The following is a 15,643-nucleotide window of genomic DNA, read 5'->3' as shown; positions in this document are numbered from 1 at the left end:
AAGAGAGGACATGTGTCCCAAAGGATCACATGGAATATTCTGCCTTGAGCCACCAGACTGAAGGTGCCACGTGTCCCTCTGCATGTACCATATGTTTGCCTCCACAACTACCTTTTTTGCACCTCAGCAAGTGCAGTTGCGGCAGAAGTGTTTGTCGCTGCACTTGCCTTCTCAACTCGAACCTCAGTAAGTGCACTTGCAACGGTAAACCTTGCTGCTGCAATTGCCTTCTCAGTTCTACTTCGCCAGTACATGCATTCTCAAGCCTCCATTAGTCTGCTATCGACTATGTTCATGCTCACCTCAGCGAAACCTCCACCCTTAGCCACCTAACCATAAACTCCCCAGCTTTCCGGGGCAAAGGCCACAACCGAACCTGCTATCAGTCATGCTGTGCCTGAGTACCAAGCCCAAAGGGGCTTCGTTACCCCTGCCTATGCGACTAAGACAGGTTCGTGACCTGGATAAATGAAAAGGGAGTCCCTTGTGCTCAGGCTGCCCTGCTCCCATTTTCGTGGGGTTGCCACAGTAAACTGCTATCTCTAGGCCTGCTATCAACTCCAACCAGTATGTCTCGGGGCCTGCTATCAATGCCAAGGTAATGAACTTTGGGGCCTGCTATCAGCGCCAAGTATTAGCCTCTACTTGCAGAAGGGAAGCTTTTCCCAAAGGCTACTATCACCTTGGCGGGATGTTCCCTCCGCAAGTTGCTTGTTGCGGCAGTCATTTCCTGCAACGCCGACAAAGTGCCTCCGCAACTTGGGCGCTGCAAGTAATGCTTCAGCAACTTAGTTGCTTCGGTTCTCTCCTTCCCTCAGTAACTCTAGATGGCAGCGAAACCAACAATACTTGGAATGGCGGCACTGAGACAAAGTACCTCTACAACTTGGCCGTCGCACATGTCGCCTCTGCAACTTAGTTGCTTCAACTTTCTCTTTCCCTCAGCAGCTTCAGGTGGCGGCTGAACCGACATTATTGGGGAATGGCGGCGCTGAGGCAAAGTGCCTCAGCAACTTGACCGCCGCAAGTGTTGCCTTTGCAACTTTGACTTTGGTATTTTCCTTCGTGGAGTCCGTTTGGACCCTTGGCGTGTCGAACCTGTTTCAGCCCACTATTAGCCCACTTCCCTTGGGCTTTAGCCCATGCTCTCTTTTCATTCCTAGATGTCTTAGAAGGGCGACCTTATCACTTAGACCCATACTTAATTTGGGATTTAATTTCTGACTCTCTACAACTAGTTATAATAATCCAACACTACAAACTTATTAACATCAAAGCGTGTAGTCAATATATATATATATATATATATATTTTTGAAAGTAGAAAACAACATAAAATATCCTTATATAGACTTCCAATTTAAAAAATATATTTATAAACACCCCATAAGTTGTACCAAAGGAGCTTATAGTGTCCGAAAACTTTGTATAATAGTTTAGGTTCGAGTCAATGACCAGTTATAATAATCTAATACTACTAATTTATTAATATCATAATGCGTGGCATAAAAAAAATTGAAAATAGACACAACATCAAATATATCCTTATATAGACTTGCAATTTAAAAATATATATAAAAAAAAAAAAAAAACCATAAGTTGTACCAAAGGGAGTTAGTGTCCAAAAACTTTGCATAAGAGAGGATTGAGCACCTTGCTCAAGAAGAGGATTGAGCACAGCACCAGTGAACAAAACAGCCCCTGAAGTTTCCTCCCTTCCCATGAACATAAAAGGGTGATCAGCTACAAAAATTGGAGTTGGAATTCTCAAACTGACAAGCCTGTACGTGGATGTAGTACTAGCAACAGCTTCTGTGCCTTCGTCATTCACTTCAATACATGACTTATGGAACACCTTGGAGAGAAAAAGACCACCGTGTTCAACGCCACCACCTACCACTGTCTCTGTCAATTCACCAACATTCATGAAAGGTAGTTTCAACCCCATTTGCTTAATGGTCTCCGAAGCTTCAAACTCGAATGAGAATTTGAATCTTGGGATCCATAATTTAGAAACATCCTCTTTCCTCAACCCAAATTCCTGATGCATGAATCCAGGGTTGGACTTGAGTTTCTTGACTAGTTTTGGCAAGCATCTGTTTCATTTGGAAGAAAAAAGTACATGGAGAAGTTGCTACCTTGGTATGGAATACTGAGGATTTTATATCCACCGAATAATCCGTAAAGTTGACGACTATCTCTTTTGCTTGTCATGAAAGGAACTTGAGCGATCTCTTCATCGAGAAGATGAAAATTCATGTTTCTTGTACATGTTTTATCGAATTTTTGATCCCATTGTCCTTTGCAGTATAATGCATTTGCAAAGAGGAGTGCAGTGTCACCATATAAAGATCCAGGAGGAGGGAGATTCTTGATGAGTCCCTTGGTTTCATTTTTGACCCATGAATTTACTTCATCTATCACTTGATCAGCCTTGAAAGACAACAACAAAAGATGATATAGAATGAGTAGTAGAAATGTTTCGTTTTATTTTGTTTTAAATTTTTTTATTTATAAGCTTTGAATCCCTAAAATTTGGTAATCTAAATGAAAGACACCTTTTAGATCGATGTTCTTGGTGATGGCAATAGTGTTGGAAATACTAGATGGTTGTTTGGGATATGCTATATAAGTGCACTTTTAACTTTTTAGTTAAAAAAGTAGAGAAAAAAAATATGTATGTTTGGAATAATTTTTTGACATTTTATGAAAAAATGCTTAATAAAATATTATAATATAATCAAAATGATCATTTCATCTTTTTGACTTTTAACTCTTTGATTTTTTGGGTAGTTGAATTCAAAAAGCAAAATAATAATTTTGCTCTAGTCGCTTCCCCCACATGCTACCCTTGAATAGTATAGAATTTTAGCTTTTATAGTAATTTTTTGACTTTTTATCTTTATTAATTAATTCCAAACAATGCCTAATTAGTGTAGTCGGTACACTAGTCAATGGGGGTGTTTGTTTCAGCTTTCTAGAGCCAACTTATGGCTTTTAGCTTTGAAAAAGTTATTTTGGACTGTTTGGTTAAACTTATTTCAAACAGCTTCTGATTCTAACAGTTTATTTTAACTCAAAAAAGCTAATTCTAAGAAGCTGCTCACCCCTTGCTTCTGATTATCAGATTCTGCTGTGGACATGTTAATTTATGGTTATACTGTTAAATTTTTTTATTTTTTATTTTTTAAAAAATAGAAAAAGACTCAAATGGACTATAGATTATTATTATTATTTTTTATGAGAAATATAGACAAACAAAAAATAAAAATTAATTGAAAAAGCTATTTCACAGCTTATTTAACAAACACTACTCAGCAACTTAAATCTATAATCCAACAGTTACACCAAACAGATTAACAACTTCTGATTAAAGTCATAATCTATAATCTGTTAAGCTATAATCTATAAGCTGTTTTAACAGCTACACCAAACGGGGCCAATGTTTCTTGCATTACTGTAGTGATGATGCATGGTAGACTTTGGGCCCTTCTTTTTTCTTTTTTCTTTTTTGTTTTAGGTCCTCAAATTAATAATTTTGGCATTTATAAAAAAAAATATTTTAACAATAACTTTATTTTGAAATGTCCTGTTTTAGTGTTATCGTTTTGGCATGTTTCTAAAATTTGGGCATAATTAAAATCAACAATACTAAATATTCTGTACAATATGTAGGACACTAAATTTTATTCAACTCATATATTGCCAAATTTTATAATTTCCTAATTGATTTATGCCTAACTAAATTGTTTCCTCGTAGGATTAGGGTTTCTTATTTAATCAAAGTTTTTTTCCTTTGTGGATTCAAAGTTCTTTTTTGGGGGGGATATATTCAAGGTTTTTGATATACTACATCAATTAATTTCTTACTTAATGCACAATATATAGGGTTAACGCCATTAGAAGTCATTGGAATTTCCAGAGTATTCTTGAAGTCACTGAACACTCCGACAATATTCTAGACATTTCTTGCTGGAGTGTTCTTGATGTCACTAGAAGTTAATGAAAAACAAACTTATTTACACGGAAAATATTTTTCATTTTTAAAAGACAAAAAATGTTTTATGAACTAAACTTTTACAAATGCCACTACATTGCCACTACCACCATCACCTCCACCACACCACCACTACCACTACCACTACCACTACCATCATCACTATCATTGCCACCATCACCTCTATCACCACCACACCACCACCACCTCTACCTTATCACTACCACCACCACCACTACTGCCACTGCCACCGCCGCCATCCCCAACACCTCCGCTTCCACAACTACTATTACTGCCTCCTCTTCCACCCCGCTGCTATCACTACTACCACAACTAATGCAACTATTAATGCATTAGTTTCGAGAATGCAATCAAATATAGAAAAACGTTTTCTATGGAAAATATTTTCTGAAATTTTTTTTTGTAGAAAATGTTTTTTATTGAAAATTATTTTTTACCAAAACGAACAAAGTGGGGATGATGCACTATGGATATAAAATATTGATACACTAGAGATATCAAATATTCTGCACAATATCTATCACAATATTCTACACTAAGCACTATTAAACTCAAATATCACAATATCCTATTTTATTTATTTTCTTGCCTAATTAGTTGTTTCTTTTTAAGATTAGGATTTCGTATATTACAAATAATCATACACCCATTAGGACAAGAGGACTTTTGAGATGGGGGATGATGCTCTGCTCAAAGCACAATAGCTCTAGCAAAGCAGTTTTACATGTTGTTTTGGGCTAACAAAGCTTTGATTTATTTCTTGGCTGCATTATAAAAATAAATAAATAAATTGTCCCTTTGTTTTTTATTTTTAATTAGTATTTCTAAGAAATTCCTTTACATTTTCACTTTTATAAGTTACGCTTTTTTAATAAATATTATATAAAATTTTGCCAAAGTTATGATAATTTATAATTTAGAAATAAGATTAGTATTTTGTGATAATGTTATATATCTTTTAATAACATTTTTTAACCATAAAATATGTATAATTACTATAAAAATACATAAGATACTTATAATACACATCATTTGAAGAGTGTGGGATTCCCTTTCTATAAAATTTCAATTTCTTATATAATTTTATTTAGTTAAATAAGAAAGTATGTAAAATAGAATTTTAAGCTCAATATAATTCTTTTGCTTTCTATTTGAATGAGTCTTTTAATAAATAAAAAATAAATTTAGTATTTACTTTATTAAAAATTCATATTTCACATATTTTATACACCTTTTACATATTTTAATATAATTTTTATGCACATACAAATATTAACCACCGCCAAATGGCCCATGGTAAATATGGATGAAATTACTCATAAAAATTAGGCCTTGTTTGGGAAGTGATTTTTTTATGATTTGTTTTTACTAAAATATGAATCTTGACTTTTTAAATTTTTTTTTTTTTTTTTTTTTGACTTTTTAAACAAAATAGTCACTTGCTAACTCAATTTCATTTCTAAATTTCAAAAACAAAAATGCTATGAACCTACCATTATTAATCCATAATTTACCCAAAATGTATTTATATAGTGGAGATTAAATTAATGAAATGTGGGACCCATAAGTAAAATGAATGTGAACCAATAATTCAGTTTTCTGAGTAAATTCTGGATTGATAAAGATGAGTTTGTAGTATTGTTTCAAAAATTATCTTTTATTAAAAAATTGCTAAAAGCAGTCCTAAAGACCTTTGTTAGTATTGAAAAATTGTATAAAAAATGTGTTAAAGTGAAAATGTAAAGCAATTTCTAAGAGATACAATTTTTTATTTATTTTAATAATGCAGCCAAGCAGTAAATCAAAACTTTGTTGGCCCAAAACGGCACCGTAAAACTGCACAACAAGAGCTGTTGTGCTTTGAGCATAGCAACATCCCTCATCCTGACTTTTAAACAATATATTTAATATATTTTTCTCCGTGAATTCAATATTTTTTTTCTCCTATATTCAAAAAAAATTTGTGTACTACGTCAAATTAGTTTCTTATATAAGCTGTCTAGCTCACAACAGGAAAAAGCACATTTGGCGACCAAATTTCCCGACTAAAAAAAATTTGGTCACTAAAATTATAGCTTTTAGCGACTAAAAAAGTATTAGTAGCCAAAAGTAAAGATTTTTGGCGACTAAAAAAATTTAGTAGCCAAAAGTATAGGTTTTGGCAACTAAAAATCTGTTTAGTCGCCGATATATGGCTTTTACTGACTAAAAAATTTTAGCAGCTAAAAGTAAGGCCCTTTGGCGACTAAAAAAAAATAGTAACCAAAAGTGAGGCATTCGGCTGCCAAAACGATGTTTGGTCGCCAAAAGTGAGCCTTTTACCGACTAAAAAAATTTTAGTAGCCAAAAGTTAGGCCCTTTGGCAACTAAAAAAAATTTAGTAGCCAAAAGTGAGGCCTTTACTGACAAAAAAATTTTAGTAGCCAAAAGAGAGGGTTTTTGGCAACTAACAATAATTTAGTAGCCAAAAGTGAGGCATTCGGCGACTAAAAAGAAGTTTAGTCGCCAAAAGTAGTAATTTTAGCGCGGGAATTTTATTTTTAACCACTAAAAAATTATTAGTAGCCAAAAGTATAGAATTGGCTACTAAAATTATGTTTAGTTTTTAGTCGCCATTAGTCGCCAAAAGTGGTCTCTTTTTTTCTAATAAATAATTTATTTTTACATAAATTATGTTGAATAAAAAATAATTATCTTTATATATATACTTTTATATTAATACAGGTCTATGTACTATATAAATAATATATGTTGCGTCTATAATCATATGGTGCTATGGAGGCGGAGTGGAAAGAGGGTGTTGTATAAGATTTATGGTGTGGGAGGTTGATGGTTCAAATCTCCACAAAAGTAGAGTAATTTTTTTTTTCACGAATGAGCTTTTAGCGACTAAAAGGTTTGGTCGCCGATTCCTTGAGTATTGGTGACTAAAACATTGGGTTGGTAAATGTATAATTTAAAAAAATATAATTGACAATTGGCGACCAATAATTTAGTAGCCAAACATTGGCCCTTTGCCCACCAACTCAAATTTAGTAGCTAAAAGGTAGGTTTTGCCGACTAAATAAAATAGTAGCAAAATGTTTTACTTTCAGCAACTAAACACACGTTTAGTCGCTAAAACATTCGCCGACAGGGTTCAGGCGACTAACTTGGCGACAAAAAAATTTAGTCACGATCGCTAATTGTATCAGCGACTAAAAAAGTGACCTTTGGCGACTAATATTTTGGTCGACAAAACTGTTATTTCTTGTAGTGGCTTCACGAATAACTTTCTACAATTTTTTTTTTTGTAGATTTTTTACGAAAAATTATTTAATAATTACGGAACATCACATGGCCATACTCAAAGTCAATCACCAATTACATAACCTCCATGTTGTTCTCTCATCCCTAACATAAATTGTGGGCTCCTACCTCTCTCTACTAATCAAAATCTTATAAAACACCATGTATCTATACTCCGAAAATACTAAATAATTACCAATTTTTTTACATTCAATATCATCCTCACTTTTATGTAGATACATGATTGATAGTCAAACATTATCAAACTCAGAATCAAAAATCAGTGCTGCATTGGTACATATAGCTGAAATATAAATTGGAAAAATTTAACTGTTGTGTGTCAATGTATTTATTATTTGAATATTTCAATGACTTTTGAGTTTGTATATAGTAGCTACTTTAAAATTATGTATGCATAAAAATAATAATTATTTAGAACTCTATAAATACCAAGACACATAAAGCCTCGTTTGTCAATAGATTATTTTAATAAAAAAATTATTATAAATTATCACATCACGTTCTATATTTTTTTTACACATTTTTTGGGAAAAAATAGAAAAATAACTAACATTGTGTTTGATTGAGAGATTTGAGAAGAGATTTAAAAAGGAAAAACGAAAGGAAAAATGTAGGTGGAATGTGAATAAAATATATTTGCATTCCATCTAGTTTCATTTACATTCCACCCACATTTTCCCTTTCATTTTCTCTTTCCCTTTGTGAATCCCTCAATCAAACACAACCTAAAAATAACTAATTCCCAAACGAACCCTAAATGTAGTAAAACATCATTTATTATGTTTAACATAGGTGATTATTTGTAGGCCCGGCCCTGAGATTTTCAGGGCCCAAAGCCGATAATCAACAGATAAATTTCTGGAATCCTTCACATTTTTTTTTCATTAAATGAAAAAAAAAATTGAAGATAAAGGACAAAATATTTCTGTCAAAATCACAAAAAATACTTAGCATTACATTACAACAACTAATAAATATCGCTTAATTCTTGCTCTTCTTGCATTTTTAGAAGCAAATAAATCAATTATACTTGCATAATCTAGTTTTTTTGAAAAATCATTTTCAATGGATAACAATACTAATTCTTTTTAATGGGCCTTTCAATTTTTTTAATGATTCAATTTATTTTAAATTAGTTTGGGCCTTCCTTAATTTTTTTTAGACTTAAAATATACCTAATATATTACACTAAACTATAATAGGAGGGGGCCTCAATGGATAACAATGCTAATTTTTTTTAATGGGACTTTCAATTTTTGAATGGGTTAATTTATTTTAAGTTAGTTTGGGCCTTTTTCAATTTTTTTTGGACTAAAAACATACCTAATATATTACACTAAATTATAATAGAAAAGGGCCCCTTTTTTGGGTTTATTTTGAGAAGCCCTAGGCCATGGCCTCGTGGGCCTATGCCCAAGGCTAGCCCTGATTATTCGGTAGTCGTGAAATATGGTCACGTAGTAATCCGTGATAGTATGATTGATGGAGAAAGTAAAGTATTAATTATTGGGCGAATTACACTAACGATCCATATAGTTTATGACTCGTGTCCCTTTGATCCTTGACTTTCAATTGTAACCCATTTGATCCTGAATTTTGAATCATGTCCCAAATAAGGACAATTGAAGATACCATTGCTCAATTTCAATGACAAAGTCGTTGATAAAATATAAACTGATTTGACAAAAATAAATGTCAAAAAAATATTTTTAAAGTTTTAAAAATTATTTGTACCTAGCAAAGATAAAATTATGTAAAATTGATAAACCTTTTACATTTTTATTTTATTTATTTTTTTTACCAAATTAATTTTTAGCATATGTTTGGATGATGATCATGTAATGGGTGGCTATTTTTATTTTCATTAAATTAGTTTCTATTTTTTCAAAAGTCAAATATAGCGACAACTTTGATATCATTATTAAACCAATCTATTAAATCAAAAAATTTAAAATTAAAAACATTTCATATATTAAATATATCGATTACACATTAAAAGCATAATAATCATCCATTACATGATAATAATCCAAAAATATCTATTAACAACAAATATAACCATCTATTAAATGATAACCATCGAAAAGCATCAACAAAAACAACCACTTTTACATGATTATTGTCCAAACACATAATAAAAAATAATTTGGTAAGAAAAAAATAAAGGGAATTGACCCATAAATCCCATAATGTGGAATTGTAATTTGATCAGTCCTGTATTTAATTTTGTACACGCAGAGGTCCTATTAGGTGTGAAAATATGTTTTTGCCCATGTGTGTTGAGTTCCGTGTTTTACGCATGTGTCATGTTTTGAAAGAGCATACTACAGGGTTTTTGGGTTTTGGTAGTGTATCTTAGGCCCCCCACATTTTTAAGGTGACCCACATTCTAGCTTGTTGACGAGTCCAAAGTTGTTGACCATGAGCAACCCCTCCTTTTCGTTTAGGGATTCCGACTGACTACCCTGATTTGGTAATTATAGCGAGTAGGGTTTTGGAAGTTAGCATGTCGATTTGGTTGGCCACATTTACGAAGCCCCCACATTTGAAGTTTTGCTCAGAAAGTGCACACATCTAGTACTGTGGCTATCGGCCGATGGTCTTCATTGGGTTAGTCTGGCGCCTGGGGGTTGTGGTCAGTAATGTGCTGTCATTGTTACCTTCATTTTGTAGGAAATTATCTGTCATATTCTAGTTTCTAAAATTTGAGACGTATGTTTATAGGGGGTTTCCAAAGTTGTTATATGTCGAGTGTTTGGCATAATCGGATCCCAAATTTGTCGATGTAAATATGGAATTGAACCGCTAATGCGTCATTGATGCACATCAAAAATCCCGTCCAACCCCATTAACTTTGCAACAAGAAGCGTATCCCCAAATTGTAGCGGCATGGGTTGTTATTATTGGGGAGGCACATACGATTGTTCAACGGTAAGTTAGATGTTAACAAAGCTGACTTCGATGACGACATCGCGAAAGAGTAAATTCCATGTTTGTACATTTGATTGTGAAATCTTTGTTATATGTGACCATGGTGTTGTGTAATATAGGGTTTTTACTTGATTACAGACTTGTTATGTATCAATTGTGTCCATTAACTTGTGAGTACGTTGTTGGGTTTTTATGTTTGTTTCTCATTTTGATATCATGTGATTATGGTGTAACATGCTATGTTTGGTGTGCATGTGTCCCAAATTTGGGAGTTCTGGTTTGATGTGGGTGTTGGTGTAGTGGTGGAGATTTGTGGAAGAAGGGTATGAAGGGGTAGGAACTGTTGTGCTTTTGAATGTGGGTATGTGTGTGTGTGTGTGTGATTGTGTGTGGGTAGCTTAGTTATGGTGTATGTGGTGTGACAGTGTGATGTGTGTGGTAGTTGATTCAATCTGTGATGAATTTATCAAGTGTTGACATGCGTGAATGTGTATTGTGTCGTGTGTGGTAAGGCGTATAGCGTATGTTTACGTAAGTGTTTTCATTAGGTGTGAAATTAGTAATGCGGTTATGTTCATTGTGATTAGAAATGTGATTGCTCCTTGTTTTTGTATTGCAGAAGGTGTAGGAACATCAGATTGTTTGGAACAGCAAGTTTGATCCGAAAATGACATAGTTTGTTGCAAATGACAAGACAAATCAAGAAATTTAATATGTTCCCCCAGTTTCATACATTACTCCCAACATGAATCGAATTAACCAAAATCATTTTGTAAGGCAATTGGTTCGTTGTCGTCGACATTCTGTGGGTGCTACGCTTGGGTTACATACAATGGATGTGCTGAAGACCTTGCGAAATTCTGTTGCCCCACCCTTCAAACATTGGCTGATATTAGTTATGACATTTGTCCAATTCGCCAACAACACATTCCCAGTGTATTGACAAAAATTAGGGAACAAATTAGCCTCATCATCGTTATATGCTACCATTTCCCCCCATCACCAACTGTGTCTTTGTGTCCATCATTTAGACTCTCGCCACATTTGATCCCCTGAGCTTCACCATGAACTTCTACACAAACATCGATATGATCCAATCGAAGTTTTCCATTTTGAAATTATTGTACCCGAGGATCTTGGGTGACGTAGACACTGAATCACGAGGTAGCCCACAAAAACGTTCAAATACTAACGAGCCTTGCCATCCCTAAAAATCTGCCCACACATAATCTTTCCACACCAGCCACGCTAGACCAACGTAATCAACGAAAATCAAACAAATCATTTCCAAAACATTTTCACACATTACGTAAAAGGGTACAAAAGTCAAAAAATTCAATTCACAAAAATGAATGGGATCCTACAAAATAGATTATCAAAACAAAAGGACTACCGCGTGTATTAATTTAAAAGGACTTGTTGGACTAAAACTCTCCCAAATAGGAGTTTCCAATAATTTTCCCAAAAAATAAATATGTAAATATTTATCAGTTTTATATAATTTTATCTTTGGTGGGTAAATATAATTTTCAAAATTTTTTAAATATTTTTTTGACATTTATTTTTGTCAAATTAGTTTATATTTTATCAAATTGACGATTTTGCCCTTCAAATTGAGTAATGGTATCTTCAATTGTCCTTATTTGGAACAAGATTCAAAATTGAAGGTCAAATCCGTCACAATTGAAAAGTCAGGGACCAAAATGATACGAGCCCCAAACTATAGGAACTATTAGTGTAATTCGCCCTTAATTATTTGTGGAGCACTACTGTGTAGCTCGAATTTGAGTTTGGCCTGAATAGCTCAAAATTCATCTTGCCGGTCGTCTAGGAAGAAGGCTGATAGCCACAGTCGACAAGGTGACAACCGCGGCAGACAAGTGTTTCACTCGGTTGTCCGGGTGGTCATCCAGCCAATCATTCGGCCGATCGTCCGGTGACCACCCATTCGGGCCATTCGAGCCCCTCATTTTCAAGCTACAAGGCATTTCTGTTATTTGTGTTGGGTGATTGAAAAACATGAAGGCATAATCAATGGTGATTGGTGAAGGATATAGTCACGTGGTACTCCAATACTATTGCATGATTTTTCCTGTAACACATACTCGCCCCCGAGGCACTTGTTAGCATGACCCTAATTATAAAGTGTGCTTCTATTAGCACCTCATCAATTATTTTAGACCTCTCATTTTTTTGAACCCCACTTACAAATTTTAAAACACTTAAAATTTATTTTCTCTCTCAAATAATACCAAAATTATCCTTGTGAAAACATTCCACCCATTCAATTAAATGCACACCCCAACACCCCAAAAAGCCTATCCCAAAAACCCTAATGAAACCCACGAACGTGATTATTACTTTATCTCCACATACTTGTTCATGATCTGAGAAAATAAATATAGGGTTGTTTTTGTTGTTAATTTAAAATTCCTTTTTTGTGGATTTTACAATTTCCACGAGTTTCAATTATCTGTTTCCAAATAAATAAGAAATGTTCGGTTACCTATTCCAAACAAATGAACATTGTTCGAACTTGTATTCCCAAATTTCAATCATATGTTCGGGAGTTTAGGCACGAAAAAATGATAAACAGTTTTTATTATTTTTTTCAAGAAACTTACCTTACAAGGCCAATCTCCTATGAGCTAAGAACACCATCAAAGCTATGAACCTCTTCTAATTTTTTATTATTAGACTTCTCACGTCTTATGGAGTTGTGGTTGTCGGAAAAACTTCCACTCATTATCATTGCCAGAGAAGTGTATGTAATCAAATGGTTGTTACGGTTACTGTAGAAATATTACTGCCAAAGGGTTTTTAAGATTTTGAAGGTGGGATTTGGGAAAGATGGATGGATGGTGATGGAGATGGGTGCTCTCATAAACTCTGACTCATGATATAGTGGGTGTGTAGGCTTAATTACAAGATAGGATGTCCCAAAATTATTTGATATCATTTTTAGTAATTTTACTTGAGGTTATTACTGTAATTAAAAAAAATTAAAGATTCAAAATTATTAATAGGATGCTAATAACAGCACTCATTATAAAATGTCTCAATTCAGAACAACCAAACAGCCCCCAAAGTTTTCATTGAATTTTCTTCTATTACTTTCTACAGAAAGTGGTAATCTAACAATATAGGACATTGCTTCCAAACCCTCAAATCAAATACCAGACAATGAAATTAAATTAAGGTTTAGAGCTCCCTAGAGCTCCATATTTAGTGCTTCCAAGCATTTTTGCAAGAGAATTCTTGAGAGAAACGTAAAATTGAATTGATATTTAACTACAAATTCCCAATAAACATTACATAGAAGCCAACGAACAAACAGAGAGAGAGAGAGAGAGAGAGAGAGAGACCTGAAGAGATAGGGAGCTCATTTGAAGAGGAGGCTCTTACGCGAATCAACTTGGAACGAGTCAAGGCGCAATGAGTTGGGAAGACCGAGTCGGCGAAGCGAACGGGGTGTCGGAGAGTCGACCCGGAGGCTCTGAATAAGATGAGACTGTAGGGAGTGGGAAAAGAGAGAGCGTTAGAGAGAGTGGATTTAGTGGTGGTGGTCACCATGGTCACTTGCTGAGTCAAGCTTCCGATTCCAATTCCAACTCTAACATGCTTCGTCTGGGAAGTTGGATTTATTTTATTTTATTTATTTATTTATTTATTTTGACTATTTTAATCCCAGTTAAACGATCATTTGGATTGACTTTTTTATTGGATCATTTTCACTTATAAAAGAAAAAATGAAATAATTATGATTTAAATGTGATATTTTATTTTATTGACTTTTTAATTTATTTTTTCTTTTTGTGACTCTTATTTAAGAATTACATATTTTAACTAAAAAATTATTATAAATTATCACATTATTTATTTTATTTTTTTATAGCAATTTAAAAAATTATTAAAATAATATGTTTTGAAATGAGCCAATGCAACTTTCATTCCAAACTAGACCACAATATCATGTTCTCTCAACAAACTAATTGAAATTGTTTTCTTCTTTATTCTATTCGTTTTTTTTTTATTGGAGTTTGTAAAGGGGACTCCATCCATACTCCCAAGGCCTCGTTTGGTTAGTGTACGAGGAGCAAATATTTGTCGTTGTCCGTACTCCTTGTGTCCTAGCTTCGCTTCATTTTGAGTTACCTGAGAATACAACGACGGTGAGCTACCCGGTGGGTGTGCTGCCGGAAAACCCCTCCAACGGTCAAGTTAGCACCCTTGTAGAAGAAGAGAGAGAGAGAGAGAGAGAGAGAGAGAGAGAGACAAAGTGGTAGGTGAGCTCTAATCACAAGATTTCCCAAACTTGTGTATGGAGGCGGGGCACCGTTTATATAGTTTCTTCGCGCACCTCTATGTCCATTCCCCTCTAGAAGCGTGGACTTGCTCTTCTTTTACTTTCTCCCACATGTCAACGCAAATACAACCAAACACCAAATAATGAAACTGCCAAACGGTATCGATGCATACGGAAAGTGGAATCTTTTTCTCGCGGTTTCATCGCGTCGCATATCTCATCCTACCGAGCTATACTCACCACGTTGGCTCCTCCTTCCGTAAGGGTTGCACTACCGGTCTAGCATCGTCGGTCAAACACAAGATGTGGACTCAACCTAGTTCAATAGTCACGACCGAGCTTCTGCTCGGCTAAATCTGGTCTCCTGAGGACAAATTTCATCTCATTCAACCAAATGCTCATTTTCACCGGGCTAATGGCCTAAAATTCCCCCATATTGACCAGACTATGACTTCGGTCCAATGCCAACCCAACGTCCGACCGTGTAAAGGCCCCAACTCCGGTCCAAACTAGCTCAGCCCATTGCTAGGTCGTAAATCTCCCTCTCAATTGCCCCTTAATTTCGTCTGCGCTAACGTGATAGGATTACATTCACCGACTGAGCTCATTTCTTTATGCGATCGTGATTTGCTCGGTCTACCACTCGGTCATCCACGCTCCTTAATCAGTTCATTTCCTTCAATCGCGCTAATCCATGCACTCGATCCCATGATCTGTCCAGTCGTCGATTCGGCTTTTCAACTTGTCTTTTCAAGACCGACACCGGTCTCATTACAGACACGTGTCGCTCACTGATTGGCCCGTATTGCCTATCCAGCCGTCCCACACCGTCTTTCCAAATTCAAAATCTAGCGCCCCCCATTCAATACACCTAACCTTTTCACTTCATTCTCACACCTCACTGTTCATCTTCTTCATTTCTCGTCCAGCTATTTTTTCCAAAATTAGCGTCACCATCCTCGATCTACAATGCTCGAATCAAAGCACCTATCACATTCGCTCTTCGTTGCTGTTGTTGTTGGGGTGCGTTTCTCTAATTGCAACATCGATCAAAGTTCTGACCAGGTGAGTTCTTCGCAT

At 34.8% G+C, this 15,643-nt stretch overlaps 1 pseudogene; it reads right to left on the bottom strand.

The window, feature by feature from the left end:
• Positions 1 to 641: 641 nt before the first annotated feature.
• Positions 642 to 15,643, bottom strand: LOC145800132 (serpin-ZXA-like; annotated as a pseudogene).

The sequence above is a fragment of the Camellia sinensis genome, chromosome 10 (assembly GCF_055761805.1).
Source record: "Camellia sinensis isolate YWXY chromosome 10, ASM5576180v1, whole genome shotgun sequence".
NCBI classification, from domain to species: domain Eukaryota; kingdom Viridiplantae; phylum Streptophyta; class Magnoliopsida; order Ericales; family Theaceae; genus Camellia; species Camellia sinensis.
This window is presented reverse-complemented; position numbering and strand designations above follow the sequence as displayed.